This window comes from Rhinolophus sinicus, chromosome 17 (genome assembly GCF_057876585.1).
Source record: "Rhinolophus sinicus isolate RSI-liver-muscle chromosome 17, RSI-T2T, whole genome shotgun sequence".
In the NCBI taxonomy this organism is placed as follows: Eukaryota; Metazoa; Chordata; class Mammalia; order Chiroptera; family Rhinolophidae; genus Rhinolophus; species Rhinolophus sinicus.
In genome coordinates, this window is record NC_142517.1 from 56,488,572 (window position 1) to 56,510,396 (window position 21,825).

The following is a 21,825-nucleotide window of genomic DNA, read 5'->3' on the forward strand; positions in this document are numbered from 1 at the left end:
GTGTGTTGAGTTTGGAACATCGTTCTGCCACCACTTACCTAGCTGTGTGATTGTGAGAACATTCCTCAAACTTTCTGACCTCAATTTTCTTATTTGCAAAATAGGGGAAATAATTCCTACTTCAGTGGGCTATGGGCTACCTAAGGGGTAAAATGAGATAACCTGTGAAAGAGCCAGTATGTTTGGGGGACTTAACATTTGGGGTTAGTTTATTTTTTTCATATTTCATTGTAATTAATCCTTACTATAAACATGTCAATGATATCATTTTAAAGAGGTTGTGCAACTCTCAAGTCACACACCTAAAAAGGAGCAAAGACAGCTTCCAGTCCTGGTCTCTCTCCTCTTCCAGTCCTTAGTCTACAAGGTTTTGGGGCTGGCAAACCATGGGGCTCAGGGCACAGCAGTGGACTCCGCCCACTCGGGCTTTCATTTCTGCAATTCCAGAAAAATAGCATAAGAGGGCCAGGTGCAGGAAGGTGGAAAGGCTCTTGTCTCACACAAAAACAGTGAAATTCCTTTCACACCCTCCTACCTCCCACTCTTTAAGGAGTCTCTTACGAACTAAAGTCTCCTTGACTTTTCAAACTTCTATAAAGAGTTGCTTGTAGGACCCGGAGACTGAATACGAGGCACTTGCAAAACTTCACACAATACGCAGGATTTCCTTTTGCTTTTTTTCATATATTATTCACACATCCTTTCCCATAACAAAATGTGCTAGTCATTGTCTGGTGGCTCCCCACTGGTCTCATCTTCTTAACTTCATTCTCATCCTACTCTCTCTACTGTAACAATGGCTGGTTCCAAGTTCCTCCAAAACACTGCCATCTACTCTCCTTAATTGCCTTGATGCTCAGAGTTAATGTTTCTCCGGTCTTCTTCCTCATTTGACCTTCTTTCTTGACAACTCAGTGTGCTCCAGACAAGCACAGTCCTTTCCTATCTTGGTGTCTTTGCTCATGTTGTCTCCCCTACACTCTCTTCTTCACATACTACCCATCTTTCAAAACTCAGCTCAAATACCACCTTCTCCATGAAGCCTTCTGTCATGTCACCAGCTGGAAGGGATCTCTTCCCTCATCGGAGCCACACAGCACTTGTCTAAACCTCCTTCTTATGGCACTCCTTCCTATCTCCCATGTAGTGTACAGATGAATGAGATGGATAGATGGACAGACAGACAGAGTGGTCAGTTGATGGGTGGATTGATGCATGGATGAGTGCTTGGATGGACTGTAGATGAGTTGTTGAGTGGGCAGATAGATAACAGGCTGGCAACAGGAGCTATAAGACACACTCATACCTGGGTGTCTGCATCATGTTAATATAGTAACTTGTTTAATGTTTATCCAACAGTTTCTATGTCTTGTCTATCTATCCAGAATTTCTTTCTGATCTTGGGAACAGGCACTGGGAATACTTAATTCAGGCTAGATCCGAAGTCCTGTGCAGTCAATATTTACAAATGACAAAGGGCCAGATATGTTTTAATTTGTCCCTAACCTAAAGCCTGATGAGTTCTTACTAGCATTCAAAAGTAGACGCCAACATATCTCTTGTTTCTGCTTTCGGGGTTCCAGCCGGATGGGAGGTCAACCAGTCCAACTGTTCATTTCTCAGATGAGGAGACCGAGGTCTGGAGAGGGAACATGGCGTACGCAAGATCAGGTATAGAGACTAAAGCTCTACCTGGCTCCCAACTCTCAACCTTAAAATTTAAATCCAAAGGTCTGGCTTATCTATTCTAGTTGTGTTTCAAACTTTGATGAAAAGCAGGGAGGCTGAGAAGAAAATCCAAGACTTCTCTAAAGAGAGGTAACATTTCTCTTTCCATAGATTCTTTTGAAGTTTAACATTAGATTTGGGGGCTTAACGTTCCAAGGTGTCGTTTGTACAATGAAGATAAAAATGTTCTGCCTCAGACTCCTTCCTGAGAGCTCTGAAGGATTCCAGTTGTGTTTGCACAGTAAGCTCCTCTCTGACGTGGAAAAGTGAAGACTCAGAGACCTGTCTGCTGTAGATTCTGACTCCTCTTTGTAATAAAATTTCTAACATCCACTAGGACTTCGTCACATTTTGAAGAATGCCTCTATTATCAGACCAAGATTTAACTATTTCTTTGCTCTGGTGACATAATCCCTGCCTACAGATTTTATTGAAGAACAAAATTCTCAGGGAAACCTCTGTACGCTATTAATCTCTCTGACTTCTCTAGCTCAACATCCAAGTAAACAGCACCGCCCAGGAATGTTTAAAACTTTGATCAAAAGTTTCCAGAAACACCTTCAGTTCTGTTTTTATATTGTAATATAATTTCTTGATGACCATGAGTCAAAATCCCAGTTCCCCTCCTTAAAAAAAAATACCACCATCTGGCTCAAAACCTTGTGTGAAGAACAAAGGGCACAACTTATCTATGCATCATAAATACACCCAGTGACTACCCATGGGCATTAAAATGTTTCTTGCATTGTCATTTTTCTCCTGGAAAGTCCAAAGATAATGGGAAGAAAGTGGGAAAGAGTAGCCAGAGAATGGGGACATCAGGGGAGGGTGTCTCTGTGAGAAGTTAACCTCGTCCCTGAGCATTGAAGCAGCAATTATGACTGGTCAGCCAACCTGAAACGCATCCTGCTTTTATGAATTTCCACTCAATACTCAAAATACCAGAAGTTTCTTTTCAAATTTTAAAAAAAAAAAATGAGTGAGGGAGGAAGAAAGGAAGAAATCCAAACAGCGGACAAAAACCAGGCGCCGTGGCCCCTCACTCCAGCTTGTGTCGTGGCGACAATGGTGAGAAATCAATGCTCAGAACCACAAGGCAGCTTTCAGACACCTCTTGACCTTGTCACTTCCTGGGTAATTAAGAGGCACTACAGTTCCGTGTCACTGTCAGGGGCTGAATGTATATCGATAGATAGATAGATATGTTCTTAAGAGATTCTTTTCCTACAGCCGTGGTCAGGATCTCACCAAAGAAAAGAGGGAAAAGAAAGGCATTTTGTCCAGAGTACGGTGAAAGGAAACATGAAAGGAAAAACCTAAATTTTTCAGCAGTCTGCTCCTGACATGGGAAAATGGCGCAGACAAGAATAGATGGCTTGTTCACTGTTGTTTTTTCCCTTCGGTCCCCTGACAGATTATCTCTGTGAACGTATTGTAGGCAGCAGGGTACCCCTCCCTCTCCGTGTTCTTCTTCAGATTCCTTAAGAGCAATCATGCAAACCCTGAGGTCTCCAAGCCAGGCTGAGTCACTGCTTTGCTTCATCGGGCTCAAAGGGAGCAGCTTCCCTTCTTTCGGCCTCAGTTTCCCCAAATGAGAGACATTAGACTAAACCCTCTTTGGAGTCTTTTTCAGTGCTGCCATTCACTGAGACTATGAGAAATGGTTTCTGTCTCCTGACCCTGCCAAGGAAATAGAGGAACAGGAACACGGAAGATTGAGAAAGTAGGAGGGGGCCTCCCCACCCAGGCCTGTCAAACACCAGCTACCGAGGCCACTCAAACCCAAACCCGTGGGGAGCCTTGAGGTAAGGACGCTCGCATGGGAGAAGGTCGTACTGCAACCCACTGCAGAGGAAAGCTCTGAAGGCACTTTGTCAGCTCTGACTCTGACAGTTCTTTGGGAAGTCTGTGTTCCTTCCCAGAGGCTCTTGTCTGTGAGGCTGATCACAGTCTGCTTTATAAATCGATACAAGTGGCATCTCCATCGTGGACTGTGAGCTGCCTGACCCATGGCCCTCACCAATTATCGCCACATCCCTCTCAGCTCTAAGCCCAGGGACCAGCATGCAGGAGGTGCTCAGTGAATGCTTATTCAGCCAACATCTGAATGTAAAGCTACAGCGGGAAGTAGGAAGTGACTGGTGTTGGATGCCTCAGTGAATCACTTCCATGTAAAACTGAGGGTTTTTATTTCAGCAAAACTAGTGACTTCACTAAGTTCTAGGTAACTAGTTTTACACCTCGAGGACAAGAATCTGGTTCTATCATCTCAGTTATCTCAGTTCCCACTACTATTACAGTGACGGTGTATATAAACCAGTCAAGTTTGAGGGAAGGAATGGCTGAATGATGTCACCCGCTGAGTGACATCTTTGGTCTGCGAACTCTATAGTGACTGCCCTAGAATACCTGTTGGTGTGCCCACTGATGCCCTGTAATGACTGACATTCTCTGCTGTCATGCTGCTGTAAGGGTGTTATGTACGCACGGGCGGCAAAATAGTCTGGAAGTTGCATTGGCTGTCACACCAAAGATGCCCCCCTTCACTCTTGGAATATCAAAAGTATGAATGTTGTAGATGTGAAATGGAATTACACTTGCCTGGAGGGAAAGTACAATATAAACGTATTATCATAATTGTGCATTTATAACTCCGATGAAGCTTGCCTTGATGTTCTGTCCAACTCACCAGCTAGGTGCTGTGTTTTAAAGCTTTCTGGCTGAACTTGTAGAAAACTGAGTCCCAGACACCCTGGCTTCGTCTGCAGCCCCACCTGAGGGGAGGCACCCGCTCAGCGTGACCCATCTTGAGGAAGGGCAGGTTCTGCCCAGCTACCAAAAGATCATCATTACTTTGGCCTTTTGGCGACTTTGTCTTCTGGCCAGCTTAATGCCCACTTCATTTGTTCTCACAGGGGCTTAAGGGGCAGAGGGACAGCATGACAGCCCAGGGAAGACTAGGCCCAGAAAAGCAAAGCTATTTGCTGCAGTGAAGTAAGAGTGGAGGTGAGACTGGACCTACAGCACTCACAGCTTGAGTCCTCTAAAAATTATCTGGAACAAGGCCAAAGGGAGAGATCGTTTAAGAAGAAAGGTAAAAGGAGACAAAAGTAGCTACCCCCCACCCCCTTCAAAACAAAACACTGGCTAAACTGGCTAAAAAGCAACTTTCCGTACCAGGGCTATCCAATAGAATATTGTGTGATGATGGGACAGTTCTGTCCTTGTTGTCCAACATGGTGGTGACCAGCCACTTGTGGCTCCCAGCACTTAAAATGTCACTCATGTGACTGAGAAACTCAATTGTACATTTTATTGCATTTAATTAATTTAAATAACCATATGTGCATGGTAGCTACCATGTTGAACTGCCCAACTCTACACCCATCTTCATCACCCCAAAATATTACAGAATCTCAAATATTTTGGGACTTGTAAGGCCTTGAAAAACCCAAATAAGACAATTAACAAAGGAACTAAAAGGAAGAAGAATCTTCTTAACTCTCATTTGGGGTCAACCGGGGACTGTAAGTCCGTAGGGCCCAGGCAGAGCTGGGTGCAGAGCCTGACCCGAGACAGCTGGCAGCATCTCCCCACTAGGATGACGCTTGTCTCATGGTCCCCTGCTCCCACCTCGCCATCCCAGCCCTGATGACAAGATGCATGGCCGCGTGAGTATGGAGCAGCCCGTCTTTTGGACTGTGAGCTCCTGGAGGACAGCGACCAGGATTCACCCCCAATTGAACACCTACCTCCAATCCCCAGCCCAGTGCCTGTCACACAGCTGAAACTCAAAAGAAAGTTGTTTTAAACAGAATTCCCAGTATTTAATTCAGAGGTTGTTATGATTACAAGATAGACAATGGACTAAATGTTTGTGTTCTCCCCCTCTCCCAGAATTCATATCTGGAAGCACTAATACCCCAATGTGATGGTACTAGGTTGGTGCGAAAGTAATTGAGGTTTAAAAGGTTAAAAATAATTGTAAAAACTGCAATTACTTTTGCACCAACCTAATATTTGGAAGAGACCAGAGCCCTCTCTTTCTCTCCACTATGAGAGGACACAGCAAGAAGGCGGCAGCCTGCAAACCGGGAAGGGGGCCCTTGCCCGAGCTAGCACCTTCATCTTGAACCTCCCAGCCTCCAGAACTGTGAGGAATAAGTGTTTATTGTTTAGCAGCCTGAATAGACTAAGACAGGGTCTTTGGGAAGAGCAGCTCTTGACAGCTTTTTCACATGTACTCATTAAAAGTAAAAATAAAACTAACCAAACCCAAAAAGACATTTTACCAAGCACCTCCCATGGGGACTATGGAGCCAAAAGAGAGACATTCCTTGCTCTGAAGAGGACCCAGTCCAGTGGGAGAAATAACCAAGTACAGAAGTAATTATGATCCCAAAGTGATTGGCTCAATTTGAGCAATGTAGATGGAGACCTTGAAGACTTCAGAGGAAATAGGGATGGATTATCGCTAAAATGGGGGGGTGGGGGTAACAGGGGACAGCCTCCTGGAGAAAGTGGCATCTGAGCCAGGTCTAGAGGGATAAGGTGGTTGTGCTTGAGCAGAAAGGAGGTTGGGATGGGAGCCAAGAGCAGAGGCTGGAAGGCAGGATGTCAGGGGAGTCGGCGTCTGGGGACTAGCAACCAGTCTAGCCTCATCTGTAGCAATGCTATACAATGAGCCTGGAGAGAAACGCTGCTCTGTCTGAAGAAGTGATGGTAAGGAGTCTCCAGCCTCCCACTCCTATAGCTCCTTGGAGCTCAGGTTTAAAACCATAAGGAACGGAGGTATTTTGTATTCCTAGCTTTTAGGTTCACCTCCACTGAAATGGATCCCCCAATCTCAAGCCCCACCCCTTTCACAAGGAGTGAGGGAGGACAGCTGAACAACCAGTGTGGCCTCCCAAGTGGCTGTGGGAAGGGGCTGGGTCGTCTGCTCCCCCTCACCCTCTTCCGCCTGCTGTGAAATCCACATCAGCTGGAGATGCCCAAGGGTTCATTTCCATCTGTTCTGGGCATGGCTGGTGGGAAACCCTCAAATCAGAGAGGGCAGCTCGGCCGATCAGCATGACAGAGGCAGCCTCTGTGGGGGCGGGGAAGGAGCCCACCGCAAAGGCAGACTCAGCCAGCTCTGGGAACAGCTGTCCAGCCGTGGGGCCAGGAGGCTTCCAGCTTCCCAGCCACTCTCAAATCACCCAGTTTGTAGCCTGGTTGCTAATAATGCAATTAAATTCATCAGAAAAACATGTGCTGTGAATGATAGGGACAGCTGGTATAGACTCTGAGGGACGCCCACCAGAGTGAGGGGACTTGGGTGACTAACCAAGCAGGGCCCTTGATGTCCCCAAGAGCCTGGACTTTCCCCTTCCAGACTTCATCCATCTCTAACTAGATCAGGAATTATCCTGGGCCAAGACCCCAGGACAGGCTCGTCCGCAGCAGTACTGCTCTTGGCAGGTCCCAGAGCTCGCTGCCACCCACTACCCTTCGCACTCGTGAGCTCCCCACACTCCGTGAGACTGAGGCAGGGGAAATACCTTTGAGAAAATACTGGATGAGCAGCTGTTCTGTTTAAGCTTATTGGCTTAGAAGTTCCCTTCGAAAGCAGGGCTGGAAACAAAGGTTCCCACGCTGGCATTCACTTGGGTGATGACCCCAGGGACAGGGGTGAGGTGCAGAGAGCCAGTACAAGGATGCATTACTGAGGCAGCTTCCACCTGCGAAATGAGTGCTCACTGCCTGGGGACGCCTGAAGAGCTTTGTGAAAAGCATCTCAGAACTGCCCACATTGGGGGCGAAAGGGGGAAGCATTTATCCATAGGTTCACGTCCTCTATACGTCAAAGGTGGTCCCAAGCAATTCCAGGATGGACAGCAGTAAACGTCAGTGCCACACAGCAGAAAGTCCCAGGACAGGAAGGGAGAGGCATGTGCGGTGGCCTAGGAGGCGGCAGCCACAGAATCTCCATGAAGCTGCTCAGAGCCGTTGAACACCTGGCTGCTGCACCATGGCTGGAGTAAGAGGGGTCCCGGAGAGGAGTTTTCTGAAAAGCCGTAGAGAGTGTGTCTGCTTCTACCATGTCTGTCCCTGCACATGTCTGGCAAGGCACAAGCTAAACCTGCTTGAGGATTGCTCTTTGCTAAGAGACTGTATTCATTTCCTATGGCTGCTATAATAAATCACCACAGTGCCTGAAAACAACACGACCTGACAATACTGGAGCTCAGAAGTCCAAAAGGGGTCTCACTGGGCTAAATCCAAGGGGGTGGCCAGGCTGCTTTCTTTCTGGAAGCTCTAGGAAAGACTGTTTTCTTGCTTTTTCCAACTTTCAGAAGGTGCTTGCATTCCTTGGTTTGTGGTCCCTTCCTCCATCTTCAAAGCCGGCAACGACCATGTGAGCCTTTCTCACATCACATCACATGACACTGGCTCTCCTGCCTCTCTCTGCCCCATTATAAGAACTCTTGTGATTACATCGGACCCACCTGGATAAGCCAGGACAATTTCCTCATCTCAAGGCCAGCTGGTTAGCAACCTGAATTCCACTTGCAACCTTAATTCTCCTTTGAGGTATAACATAACCTGTTCATAGGTTCCAGAGATTAGGTCGTGGATATTTTGAGGGATCCATGTTTATTGTCTGTCATACTGTTAGATACGTTTCCACCTCTTTCTGAATAGACGAGCTCAAACACTTATGCAATTAATTGGGGCTGACCCGCCAAGAGAGGAGAGGAGAAGCTGTCTGTCCCTGAAGCTGTTCCTAGGATTTTACACCTTCCTGGCAAAGCAGCCTCCTTTCCCAAGGACAACTAAGCCCAATAAAGTCAGGAGACAGATGACCCAGAGGCCCCAGGTCATCCTGGGCATCAGGGAAAGAGCCTGATCCACAGAGAGATGGATTGCGATCCAATCCCAACTCACCAATTAGCTAGTACTATGAGCAGGCCATTCAACCTTTCCTATGCTTATCAATATAGCAGGGCCAATGCCCCAGTAGGCTGCCAGGATCAGAAATCACTTTTTCATCTCTAAAATACACCTGTCGAAGAACTATTATGGGACCAGCATTCCTCTGGGCCTGGGACTGCAGCAGGGAACAAGGCCGCGTCCCAACCTTCATCAAGCTTCTATTCTAATGGGCTAGAATATGTGTTAAGTCTCCAGACAGTGACTGGAACATAGTAGGTGCTCAATAAATTGAAGGCATCATCAGGGCTTTCAAGGCTATAATTCTCAAGGAAATAAAACTACTCTTTAGTTATTTACTGATTTATAATGGACAAAATGCAATCATAACCATTACCTCATCTGATCCTCAAAACAATAACCCAGAGAACTATGTCGGATAGCAGCCCACTCCACAGCTCTTCCTGCAGCCTCAGGGAGACCTGTGTCCAACCCAAGCATCTCCAACCATGCAGAGCAGGCCACCTCCTGCCCTGTTTCTATATTTTCATTTGGCAAAGGGTTGGGGAATGAAAAAGCAAACCCTGAAAAATTTAGAATGGCACTTCTCTAGAGCTATAGATACAGTAAAATGTTTTAAAGCCATTTTCTCACCTGGTATAAATACTTTAATCATATGTGGGTGGTGGTGGAAGGGGATATTTGCACCTTTCTTTTTGCATTCAGCCCAGGCTGCTTTGCTTTAGCATGTGTGTTTTCTTGTCTGTCTCTCCCACAGAGCTGTGAACTCATCACCTAGGGACACCAAGGCCTCATGAGGTGTTTTACAATTATGTAGTAGCCCACAGGAAGCATTTGCTAAATCTGCCCCTCTCCCATCCTGAGGCCTCTGGGTGGGGGAGAATCTAGAGAGAGTCTGTACCAGAAGCCTCAGGTGGCTACCCAAGGCCTGACTATTTCTCTCTACGTCTCTATTTTACACTCAGGTTGGCAGGTATGAGCTTTGCACCTGGTGATGTGGGCTAGCCGCCTCCCCCTCCCCAAACTGCAGAGCGGAGGCGAGGTTGCCTGTGAGCGTGTGTATGAGCGTGCTTCTGGCTTTTCCCTTAGCCCAGTCTCCAGTTCCTGGAAGGCGAGCTCCAACTTCACAGAGCCTGAGGGGCTCGGGATGGGGGACGGCTGGTGCACAGGCCACAGGCGGTTGTCCCTGTTGCCCCTGCTTATCTGGCACGTGCCTCTGCCTCTGCCGGCCGCCCTTTCCCACACTCTGCTTGCCCCACCTCCAGGGCTCCCTCTGTCACTTGTCAGATCTCCCAGTCTCTGCAGGCAGTATGCCATAACTCTCAAGAAGAAAGAAAACATTTCAGGGGTTGACAAGCCCAACATTTGCATGTCTGTTTTCAGAGAAATACCCATCTTGGGGGATTAAGCCTTTTTTTTTTTCTCCCTCCCCATCTAACCCAAAGTATGGAAACATTCTTGACATAGTTGCCTGAAGAAGGATTTCTAAAGAGAAAAATACCACCTATACCCTGTGATTTCAGTGTCTTGGTGTGAAAGGCACCTGAAAGGAAGAGGATGGGGTGGAGAAGAGAAAAGAACAAAATCTCTTTAGTCAAATAGGTTGTTAATCTTAAAGCAGGCAATGTGTTAGCTTTTGTCTCTAGTTACAGGAAATACCCAGGTTGATTTGTGCCCTTTCCCTGCACTGGTGCATATTCCCTCCTTAGGCACGACCTCTTCGCAGAGGAGGGGAGCCTGGACTCCCCTAAGCAAGTAACAGTCCATGTGGGAAAGGGCAGAAGCCCGAGGTGCAGAGCCGAGGCAGTGAGCAGAGAAGGAGGAACAGGGGACATTCCCCAGGGCATTTTACACGTGGGGGGTGGGGGGTGTTGGGCTATCCCGATGTAAAAGGCTCTGCATTGAAGAGAGAAAAGATCTATTTCACTTCACAGTTGGGAAGTCTTCCTTCTCAGGGATGTGCCTCCCTCCTGAGGAGGTCCTCTGGGGCCTACTCCGAGCCTATAAAGTGAATCCGTGGGGGGGGGGGGGAGTCCTAGAAAAAGGTCAAGTAGGGTGACTTATCCTAAATCACTAAAGATTTTAGTTAAAGATGATTTCCACAAAGGCCAATTCCTCTCAGGTTGGGAAGCTGGTGAACTTGTAAGCGACAGGGTCCCTCTGACATAATAAACTTCGCTGTCATTGTCCCAAGGAAGGTGGAGTTGTGCCCAAAAAAGTGATTGAGTACTGAGCAGCTGGTCCAGGTAGATGTAGCAAAAGGCAGTTTTAGAGTTTTGAAGGCAAAGAAAATGTGCTGTTGTCCAGGATAAGAACCATTCACCTCTGCATTCATTCAACAATTGAGCATGTATGTTGGGCACAGCCCTGTGTTAAATGGTGAGTCCCTCCAACCTCAAGAGGGCCTATGAAGCCCTGGACAGGAGAGATGGCAGGAGGAACAGAGGATTTAGAGAACCCCCAGTGTGGAAGGGGGTGGGGGGCAGTGTCCCAGTACAAACTCCAGAGACGGGGCCAGTACATATTGCTGAAGATAGGTCGCCCACCACTCACAGGATCTCAGACACTTCCAGTGGCCTGAGCCCAAATGGCACAGGCTGAGGCCACCCATCTTGTACGTCAGGCAGGAGAGCAGTTTCGAAATGAAGCCAAGAGGAGAAGCCCACAGGAAACGACCCCTCTTCTCCAAGGAATCAGGGTGCTGATAGGGCGAGCTCAGCCTGGCCTGGGAGAGGAGAAGGGAGGCTCTTCCCAGGACCCAGTGCCCAGAGGGAAGGAGCTCATGTCAGGACTTCTGGGACAGACCAGGTGAGGCCAGGGCACCAGGCCCCACCTAGGACTTGGGCTGCAGAGCACAGTCCAGGCATGCCCTTGAGCCACCGCAAAGAGCAGTTGCCTAATCACTGCTGGAAAGCAGAGGGTTGGGCCAGGGCAGGCCTGACAGGGGGATCCTTGAAGAAAGAGGGAGGGGGATGTGGACAGCGGAAGCCAGAGACCTCCATTGAAAGGAGAAATATTCCCTTCTGTCCCCATTAACCCTAGAGTCTGCTGCCTGAGATAAGAGCAGTAAGGAAACCGGCCAGGGAAAAAGTCCTCCCTCTGTGGTTTTTGTCCCAGAAGTACGGCAAAGAGAATGCTCCCCACCACCTTTATGCCTTCTCCCAGGAACAGGTTAATTTCAAAAAAATCATTCTTGTACACAACAGAGCGTATCAGACAAAATTACGCATTTTGGATTTCACTCCTGGATTTCTCTGTAAGCATTTAGCTTTCCTTCTGCAGGACCAAACCTGAGGCTTGAAGGGAAGTTTGCAATCAGCTGACAGCAACAATGTCCCAGGTAGACAGATTCCAGGGGACAGTGAAGATCGCCATCTGGGTACAATATGTGATCCCAGTTCCGTCCGCCTAAGGCCCACTCAACACCTGGTACCATCTGCCTCACTGCTACCCTGCCAGCCCTGCCTCGACCACCCAGTCCTGCTCCGTGCTGAACTGATTAGTCATTCGTAACACTTAAGTCATTCATTCAGGAAGGAAGCCACGCTTACTGCCTCCTCTTCTCAGCCAGGAGTTTGCTGCTATTGCAAAACAGATGAGTAATCAGACATTCCTGGAGCCCTCGTTAAGCCCATTGCCAAGAAAGGTGTCTTGCAGCTCATTTGCCGGTGGGGAAGCCACGCTACAGCCCCTGAATCATGTTGGATCCAGGGGAGAGCAAGGCCAGACTTGCCTGAATTCAGTATTGCACCACCAAGATCAGCATGGGAGAGGCTCCCCAGGTCACCAAGGCCTGTGGACTCCACCCACGGCCCCAGCTGCGGCTGACCCTCTGTGGGGCACTCTGCTACATCTGGGGTTTGGAGAAACTCAAAGGTTCAGAGCTAGACAGGCTGGGAAGGACGCTAGATACTAGCAAGAGCCCAATGTCCTCATTTGATGGATGGTGAAACTGAGGCCCAGGGGGGCAGTGGCACTTGTCCAAAATCAAATAGCTAATTAATACAGGCTTAGGATAGAACTTTCATCTCTCAGATCTCTCGTCCCAGCAAATTACTTCAATGTTATTTGTTAAGGCTTGGATGAGCCAGCAGGAAAAGGACCCCTCTTCTCTAAGGAGTCAGGAACTGATGGTGAGAGCTCAGCCTGGCCTGGGAGAAGAGGTGGGAAACTCCTCATAGGACCCAGTGCCCAGACTGAAGGAGCTGCTGTCAGGCCTTTTGGGATGGGACCACGTGAGGCCAGGACATGAGGCCCTACCTGGAATTGTCCAGGCATGCCCTCGAGCCACCACAATGGTCATGCCTGGAACCACATAAATAACAAGATAATGAAAACTACCCAAAAGTCCATCAGTAGGCACATAGTTTAAAAAGTAAAATGTATGTTAAATAACATGAAATGCTAATCAGCCATTTAGAAAGATTGGCATGGCTCCCTATGTTCTAATATGGAGCTATCTCCCTGATTAAAAAAAAAAAAAGATATAGAAACAGAAAAGCAAGATATAGAAACAGTACATACAGGGCTGGCCGGTTGGCTTGGTGGTTGGAGCGCAGTGTTCATATCACCAAGGTCACCAGTGCGATTCCCACATGGGCCAGTGAGAGACAACGGCTTGTGCTTGGAGCTGAGCCACCTGTGGGCAGCGGGTTGGCTCAGTGGTTGGAATGCAGTGCTTATAACACCAAGGTCGCCGGTTCGATTTTCACATGGGCCAGTGAACTGCACCCTCCACAATTAAATTGAAGACAAAAGACTTGACCTGGAGCTGATGGGTCCTGGAAAAACACACTGTTCCACAATATTCCCCAATAAGAGAAAAGAAAAGAAAGAGTACATACAATGTGTTACCATTTTGGAAGAAGGGGCACGCACACACACACACACACACACACACACACAAATGCTAGCATATGCATAGACCAGGGGTGTTCAAACTGCGGCCCACGGGCCAACTGTGGCCCGCGATCCATTTTTAATTGGCCCACAGCAAATCCCAAAAATATATTTAGTTTAAATAAACCAGGTGAGGCAATACGTACTTCACCTCGAGTGAGTGGCCCGGCTGTTTGTGTATTTTACCGCATATGGCCCTTGGTGAAAAACATTGAAAAAAGTTTGGACACCCCTGGCCTAGACTATCTCTGAAGGGATGTACAAGACACGCAATACTGTTTGTGTCTGGGAGGGGCCCTGAGGGACAGGGGAGGGAGAGGCTTACTTTTCACCCTTTTCTCTTACAATTTGGATGTTTAACATGGGCCTGTGCAAGGCTTTTAAAATCTAAAAATCACACCTAGCCCAAAACTAAGAGTCAGGGATCCTCAGTAGCTACAACGTGCAGTCGGTTCTCAGGAAATGTAGGCTGAATTAGGGTTTCCAGGCAGGAATTCCCACCCGTTCTCAGGAATTTTTGTCACTTTCCCGAATCCCGAGATATACACTGTTTTTTGTCTCCACGATGAATCGTTTCCACAAAGTCACGCCTGATGCTACCAACCACCTGGGTTCAAGGAGCCGATTTTCCCAATTTCCCGACCAACTTTTCTCAGGATTCGGGAACGGGAAAGCGAAAAAAATTCCTGAGAATGGGCGGGAATTTCTACCTGGAAACCCTGGGCTGAATAAACAATGAATTGATGACTGAAAGATAAGTGAATGAACAAAAATGGGTCTGTTTTTTTCCTGAGCTCCAAGGTAATAATTAAATGTATGGCATGACATTTGGGAACAACCGGGAACATAGACCACAGTACTTAAGAGCTGGGAGGAAGTATTAAGATCATCGTGGGCTGAGTGGTAGGAGTCTGAAAACCTGGTTTATGTCCTTGCTCAACTAAAATGTACTCAGAAACCTCCATTGCCTCGTCTGCAAATTGGGAGTAGTAATATTTCCTTCCTGTAATTTTTGTGTGAATCTAAAGAGATGATGGATGGGCAAGAACTTCATAATATCTAATGTTTGGAACAGGTTGAGGGGTTATGGTTATTATTAGTAATACTAGTTATTTTCAGAGTGTGCTTTCTCCTACGGGTGCCCTTAATTAGTCAAGTTTCCAAGAGTGACTCCTATTCACTGCCCCGAGTCTAGCAAGCCCTGTTTTCCCTCCTCTCTACCTACAAGTCTAAATGTTTTTCCCAGCCTCTGCCACCTCAAGTGCTCAGTGACTCAGTTTCCACATGCTTTGGAAAAGCTCTTGGGGGTGGGGTGGGGTCGGGGGCCTCATGAGTCCCCTTCTACCCTTTACCCTCATGCAACAGAGGCCCAGACACGATTTGCCTAAAGTCACAAAGGGACAGCACCAGGAAGAGAATGACATCATTCCTTCACGTCTTAAAAGTGTTTGTTTTTTATAAGTTGTCTGGTCACATGTAGAGGCCTTGAGAGGAATCAGCCACCACCTCATTATTTACCCACCACCCTCTCAGGAGAGTGAAGCTCTCAGGAAACGCCTGAGCACCCTTGCAGGTGGCTGCATGGGATGAGTCACCCTGCAGTTCTCACTCTAGGACAAGAGCGGAGGGGCCATCTGAGCTTTATTGGGTGGGCATGTGGCAAGAACGGTACCCTTGGGTGGGACTGAGGCTTTGGAGAAGCCAGAAGGAAAAAAGCGCCCATGAGGAAAACTCTTCCAGGATTAACTGGAAAAGTGTCTCCAAGAACTCCTAATATCACCATCGGCACTCTCCGTAGAGTCTCAGGGAAGCTGGTATTATCGTCCCCATATTGTGGATGAGAAAACTGAGGCTTAGAGAGAAGAGAATCATATACCTAGTGTTAGGGCCAGGCTCCTGCCTGCATCGCAGTTGTTTCCAGCTGTGTCCATGTAAAGTGGTGCCTGGAACACAGTGGGCATCCGGTCGATATTCATTGACTAAACGGAAGAAAACCCAAGACAATGCTTGGAAAGGGTGAGACACCCATCATTTAGGATACAAATATTTGTAGTCTGAATGGAAGACAAAAGCAGGGGAGTGCAGTGGAGACACGAGGACTTCGTAAGGAAACACACTCACTGGTTTAGGGCCATCAGTCACATGCTATTTATGGACTATTAATTATGCATAAGGGCCACACGGGGCCCTGAGATCTGCACTTCACTTCACCGTATACTTTTATTCTTACACTCACTCCTAATTTCCATGGCTTCTCTCTCCCCTCCCTATCACCCCAACTGTATCACTGCTGCCATGTTTTCCCCTATTACTCTGTCCACCCTCCTTTCATCACCATCATAAACCTCTTCCCCAGGCATGGGCTGGTCTGGTCCTTCATATTGACCAGAGAAGTCTGTGCAAGGACAGAAGCTTTCCTTTTTGGGGTCCTTCCCTCCTTCATTAATGTGCTCATTCATTCATTAATTCATCCAATATTTACTGAACTCTGATATGCCAGACACCCCACTAATATCATTTCATATGAATAATCATTGAAAATAACACAGAATTTGGTATGTCTTTCATTGAAAGCCAGAAAGAGAAAAAAACTGTTCTCAAAAAATCCTAAAATGAAACAATTTCTAAGGAACAGGGACAGCAGTAAAAAATTTGAGTTTTTTGAGTTAATGCATTATAATTTATTAAATCTTTTCCTGTGTCTTATATTCTCCCTCATTCACCAGAATGGAGTCAATAAATGGCAACATTTTCCCATCTGATGTTTTTAAACCAGATTACAAAGGCATGGAGGTTTAATTTCACAGGCATTCATTTCTGGGTCTCTGGTCTTTTTTTTTTCTTCTTTTTTTTCCCTCAAAGCAGATAAATGAGGTTCTAAACTTAGGATAATAAGGCTTAACAGTGAGGCGCTTTTTAAAAAGTGAATCATTTCTCAGTTCTCCTTTGCTAATCTCTCTTGGTAACATTAATTATGAGTTTGTGCAGCGTGCCCCAAGGCGAGCTCGGCTTTCCCAGGACAATTAAAGTTACTTAATTATTAAAAACTGTGTGTGCTGCTGCCCAGAGAGAAAGAGGCAGCCAGGCCCGGCTCCCACAGCCCCCCACAGGACTGACCGGACACTCTGTGGGAACTCGGCTCCTTTCCCTCACCATTGTAATTCTTTCAATATAATCTATGAAAATCCCCTTGCCGGCCCCTCCCATCCGGGAAGGAATGATTTAGAGGCTGCTCCGTTGCTGCTGATCGCAGCTTGCTGGCTCCTGACTGCCTCGGGGCTGGACTCCAGCTTCTCCAGGCCAGTGCCTGGGGCAGGGAGGCCGGGGGAGAGGACAGGGCCTGTGCCTGGGGTTCATGCTGGAGTAAGGCCCTTCCGACTGAGGGACACTGGAAAATGCCCAACCCTTGGTGTTGAGTGATTCCTTGACCCCATTCTTTCTCAGGCGTTGTGCCTCACAGGAGCAGGACATGTCATCCCACACCCTGAAAATAGGTAGAGAGGAAGGGGATGGGGGGCCATGGCCAGGCTGCCTTTGCGGCAGACATTACCAAGGGCAAATGCTAATTTGTAATGGCCTTTTTTTCTGGACGATTCTTTGGTTGTGGGACGGAAGAAACTGGAGGTGGTCCTGTCTGCCGTCAACACCCAGAGAGACCCGAAGCAAGTCATTCCCACTTTCTAGCCTTCGCTTCATAGTGCAAGGCACCCTACAATCTCCAGGGGTCTCCAAGTCCTGACACTCTGATGAATCTACCACTTAACCGAGAAAGGAAAACTCAAATTTTCCTTTTTACTTCCTATTCTCATCCATTTTACTTCCTACTCGCATCTCATTCCTCTTCAGCAAGCACCCAGTCTGTGCCAGGCACTGTTCTAGCTCTGGGGACAGAGCAGAGGACAAACCTGCCCTCCTAGAAGCAACGGACTGGAATCCTGGTCATCATCCTGCACACAGGGGGACACAGACAGAGAAGAGAGAAGGCTGGTCTGGTCTTCAGGTCTCTCGGAAAGTCACCGTGAGATGGAGGGAGGACCCAGTCCTCTCACCACCCGGCTGGGAGCTTTCAGCAGTCTGCTCTGGACATCTGTCTCTTTTCCTCTGCTTTCTCCCCTTCTGCCCTATTTAGCTCCTTCCCACCCCAGCTCTGTCTCTGGGCTCCAAGTCTCCAAGGAATCATATAGTCCAATAGAAATTTGCTGGTCACAAATGCGAGCCACATACATCATTTTACATTTGCTAGTAACCACATTTTTTTTTTTTTTAGTAACCACATTTTTTAAAGGTAATTTAAAAAAAGATGAAACTTATCGTAACATATTTTGTTTAACCAATATACTCAAAAATTATAATCTTAACTTGTCGTACATATAAAATTTATTAATTAATAAGATAGTTTATATTTTTAAATTAAATCTTCAAAATCCAGTATTGCACATGTACAGTCCATCTCAATCCAGCTACCATATGTCAAGTGCTCAACAGGCCATGTGAGGCTAGTGGTTCCCTCCCGGGGCAGCCCAGGTACAAGGTCCCTCCCATCTCTAACTCTCCTTCACCCCTCAATCCTCCATACTGCCCAGGAACAGAAGTGTGTCATTCGTGCACACAGCATGGCAAGGGAACGATGGAGCACAGCTGCTTAGAGATGCCTGGCATTTTCCGCAGGACACGGACCCTGTGGAGTATTACGTAGCCAAGTAAAACAAAGCAATGGACTCGTTTATGGACGCCTACGGAAAGAGTGCCAAGCTACATCATTAGGTGAAAAAGGCAAGATACAGACTGTGTCCAGTATAGGGAAGTAGACATTTGGTTTTACGTGCATCAGTTATCTGTAGAACGATTCATAAACCAAAACATCAGTAGGGAGAACTGGATGGATGGAAGCAGGGGTGGGAGGTGGACTTTCACGGCATGACCTCCATTACATTTTTTGAATTTTGAAATATCTGGATGTATTACTTATTCAAAAATTAAAATCAAAATGCTCTAGTTCAAGCATATACTTTGGGTACACGAGGCCTGCCCGGCACAGCACTTGTCCCCATTCCCCTGCGGCAATGCATTAAGAGGAGCAAATACAGGTCTCTGTTTTTACTGTGGCTGCACAGTAGGAAGAGGAAGGCTTGGCAGAGGCCCAGGGCAGGAAGACTTGATATCAAGTGACTTTAAAGGGGTCTTTTGTTTCCGGAAAGGCAGTGGTTTCTACTCCACATCCCTGCACCCCTCTCACGCCCAATGTTTCTGGGATCCCTTCCCCACCTGCTATAAGAGCATCATTTCTCCCCCGGAAGAGCCTCTGAACTTGAGGTGGGGAGGGGAGACACTGGATGGGCAGGGGCATCAACCTCTCTTCCCAAAGGATGTCCGTCGTTCATTCCCAAATGTCATTTCCAGAGGCATGATGCCATTCTGCCAGCTGCCCTCTAACTCTTGGCCTCTCCAGCGTGCAGATGACATAGAACAATGGAACTAAGAAAGTAGAGCATGAGTGTTTGTGCATGTGTCTGTCCACCTGTGCACATCTGTGGCCCAATCTCTGGCATCATTCACCTATTAATTTATCCTTTCAACAGATATTAGTCGGGGCATCTGCTGTATTCTAGTCTCTGTGCTAGACCCTAGGGATAGAGCCAGGAACAACACAGCTGGGGTCCTGCCCTCATGGAGCTTACAGTTCAGCAGGAGAAACAGGCATTACGTTAAAAATAATTCACTCCTACCTATTGTAATAAGTGATTGGAAAAATACCTGAAATTGGGGCACATGATCTAGTCTGGGAGGCCAGGAAAGGCTCCCTCAAAAACTGGCATTTAAAGGGTGGCCGGATGGCTCAGGTGGTTAGAGCGCGAGCTCTCAACAACAAGGTTGCCAGTTCAGTTTCCACATGGGATGGTGGGCTGTGACCCCTGCAACTAAAGATTGAAAATGGCGACTGGACTTGGAGCTGAGCTGCGCCCTCCACAATTAGATTGAAGGACAGCGACTTGGAGCTGATGGACCCTGGAAAAAGACACTGTTCTCCAATATTCCCCAGTTAAAAAAAAACACACAAGAAACACTGGCATTTAAGCTGAGTGTGACAAACATGTAAATATAGAGATGATAAGATGTGACAAGTGGGCCTTACATGGATAGGGGCCCCACTGCTAACTTGCTCTTTATCCTTGAATAAGCCACATCCCCTTCTTAAAGAAATGTTTTACTTGGAAGTAAATTTAAAATTCCAAAAAATTATAAAAATAAAATTAGCATTAAAAACCCCTGTGTATTCTTTACCTAGGTGATTCACCATTGTTGTTACCCCAATTGCTTTATCAGTTGTTTCTCGCGCGCGCGCTCTCTCTCTCTCTCTACACACACACACACACACACACACACACACACACACACACACACACACACGATTTCTTTCTGAACAATTTGAAGGTAGCAAACATGGCCCTTGATGACTAAACACATCAGAACCCCACGCCCTTCCTGAGCTCAGCTCGCCGGGTTCCAGCCCCAGCACAGGCAGATAACGTTGTCCCCTCTCCTCCCTAGGCAGTTATGATAGGAAAGGCACATGAATGCTTGCATGCGCATATCTTGGGCACATGGAGCAAAATCACTGTTATCTTTTTACTAAGCAATTCTTGGGACTTAGACATGAAAATTAAAGTGCTTTCCCAGAGAGATGCTCAGGGTCGCAATTCCTCCAGCAGACAGGCTGCTTTTCAGGCTGGCCTTGGGCTGTGTGGTGGGGAGATGTAAGGAGGGCCGTCAGAGTTCTCTGCAGCCCCTCCTCTCGGCTGGGCAGACATGAACCCTGGTGAGGACCTTTCTGGCTGATCAGCTCTCCCCAGGGCTCAGGGGAGCTTCCCAAGGAAGCTGTGGCTGGTACAGACAATGCTCGCCCACCCCAGGGAGGGCTCCTCCTTGATGAAATGGAAGCCAGCCAGCGCAGAAACCCTCTCCTGGCCAGTTGGCTCTGTATTCAGGAGCACAATAGTGTTGGTCCTCTCAGCGGGTTTTGAGAGCCATTCCCTTAATGAGAACGATAAATCCACAAGAAAAGGCTGGTTGCCAAGCACAAGCAAGGGAAGTGCTCTCCAGGCCTCACGGCCCCAGGGGACCACCCCTCTGAGCGTGGGACCTGCGGAAGCAACCACCAGACACAGACCAGACCCAGAATTACTGAGTCGGAACATCTGGGCTCAGGGCCTGACAATGTGTATTTTTAAAAGCTTCCCAGGTAACAATCTGTCAGTGCAGCAACCACTGACCTGGATACTCTCTGAGATCCTCCCAGAGCTGAGATCCCTTCATGGTGTGATTGGGAGAAGAGACCCAGAGGTAGAAGAGATGCAGATGCAGTTAAAGGACACACATTCCTCCCTTGCACCCCAGGAATGAACTTGGTAACACTTTTTCCAGAGTAGAAACCTCAGGCAGTTTGCTGGCAGCCATTAATCTTGGAAGTGAAATGTATGCACCAAGCCTCAGTGTGTGTGCAAGGATGTTTTCCAGTGTCTCTCATCCTTGGTTTTCCTGAACCATCCCTCATGTAGGCACAGTTCTGTCCTTGAAACTCAAGTTCTCCCTGAGTGCCTGGTAGAGGCAGTGACGCAAGCTGACTGCTGGTGTGGGCCACTCGCGGAAGTACAGCTGTGAGAAAGGCCAGGTGCAGTCAGTCGGGCAGCCTCTGGGTGAGTCCAGAGGGCCCAGCTGCCCACCCAAGTCAGGGAGCAGCACTGCTGAGCCTGACTCATTCAGCTCCTCTCAGCAGCAAGCCTGGGACTTCCCCTCTGGCTGCCCTGCAAGCTGCTTCCCTCCCCCACTCCCTTGGCTAGCTTATTTTCTTTTACTCCAGTTACCCACACCCCTCCATGGGGTCACTCTGCCCCACGCTGGGGGCTTCTTCTTGAATTTCTAGGCAAACACTGGGACCCTGGAGCCCTGCAACTTTATCCCTCCCATCATTAAATACTGAGGCTCCCAGGGGGCCCAAAACTGTGTCAGACTAAGTTCCCTCCTCCCCTTGCCCAGCACTCAGCACTGCCCCAGGCAGATGCAGGCACTAAGGACTCAAGGGAAAGAGGAAGGGAGAGAGAGGAGGAGGGAGAAAGGAAAGGGGAGGAGGAGGGAGGCAGGGAGGAAGGCTGCAATAAATTGGCAATAAAACCTAGTTCTTAACTGACCCACTGCAATAGCTCTCTCCCCAGGGTCTACCAGCTACTTTCACATCAGTAGCTGCTGTAGTCCAGAGGGTAACTTGGT

The 21,825-nt window shown here is 47.7% G+C and overlaps 1 long non-coding RNA gene across 1 annotated transcript in view; it reads right to left on the reverse strand.

Annotated features, from left to right (window-relative positions):
• LOC148754789 (uncharacterized) overlaps positions 1–13,442 on the reverse strand; it is a 65,867-nt gene extending 52,425 nt beyond the window's left edge. The window contains exon 1 of the long non-coding RNA XR_016019548.1: positions 13,186–13,442. This is a non-coding gene — a long non-coding RNA (uncharacterized LOC148754789). The remainder of the gene's footprint in view (positions 1–13,185) is intronic.
• Between the last annotated feature and the right edge of the window lie 8,383 nt (positions 13,443–21,825).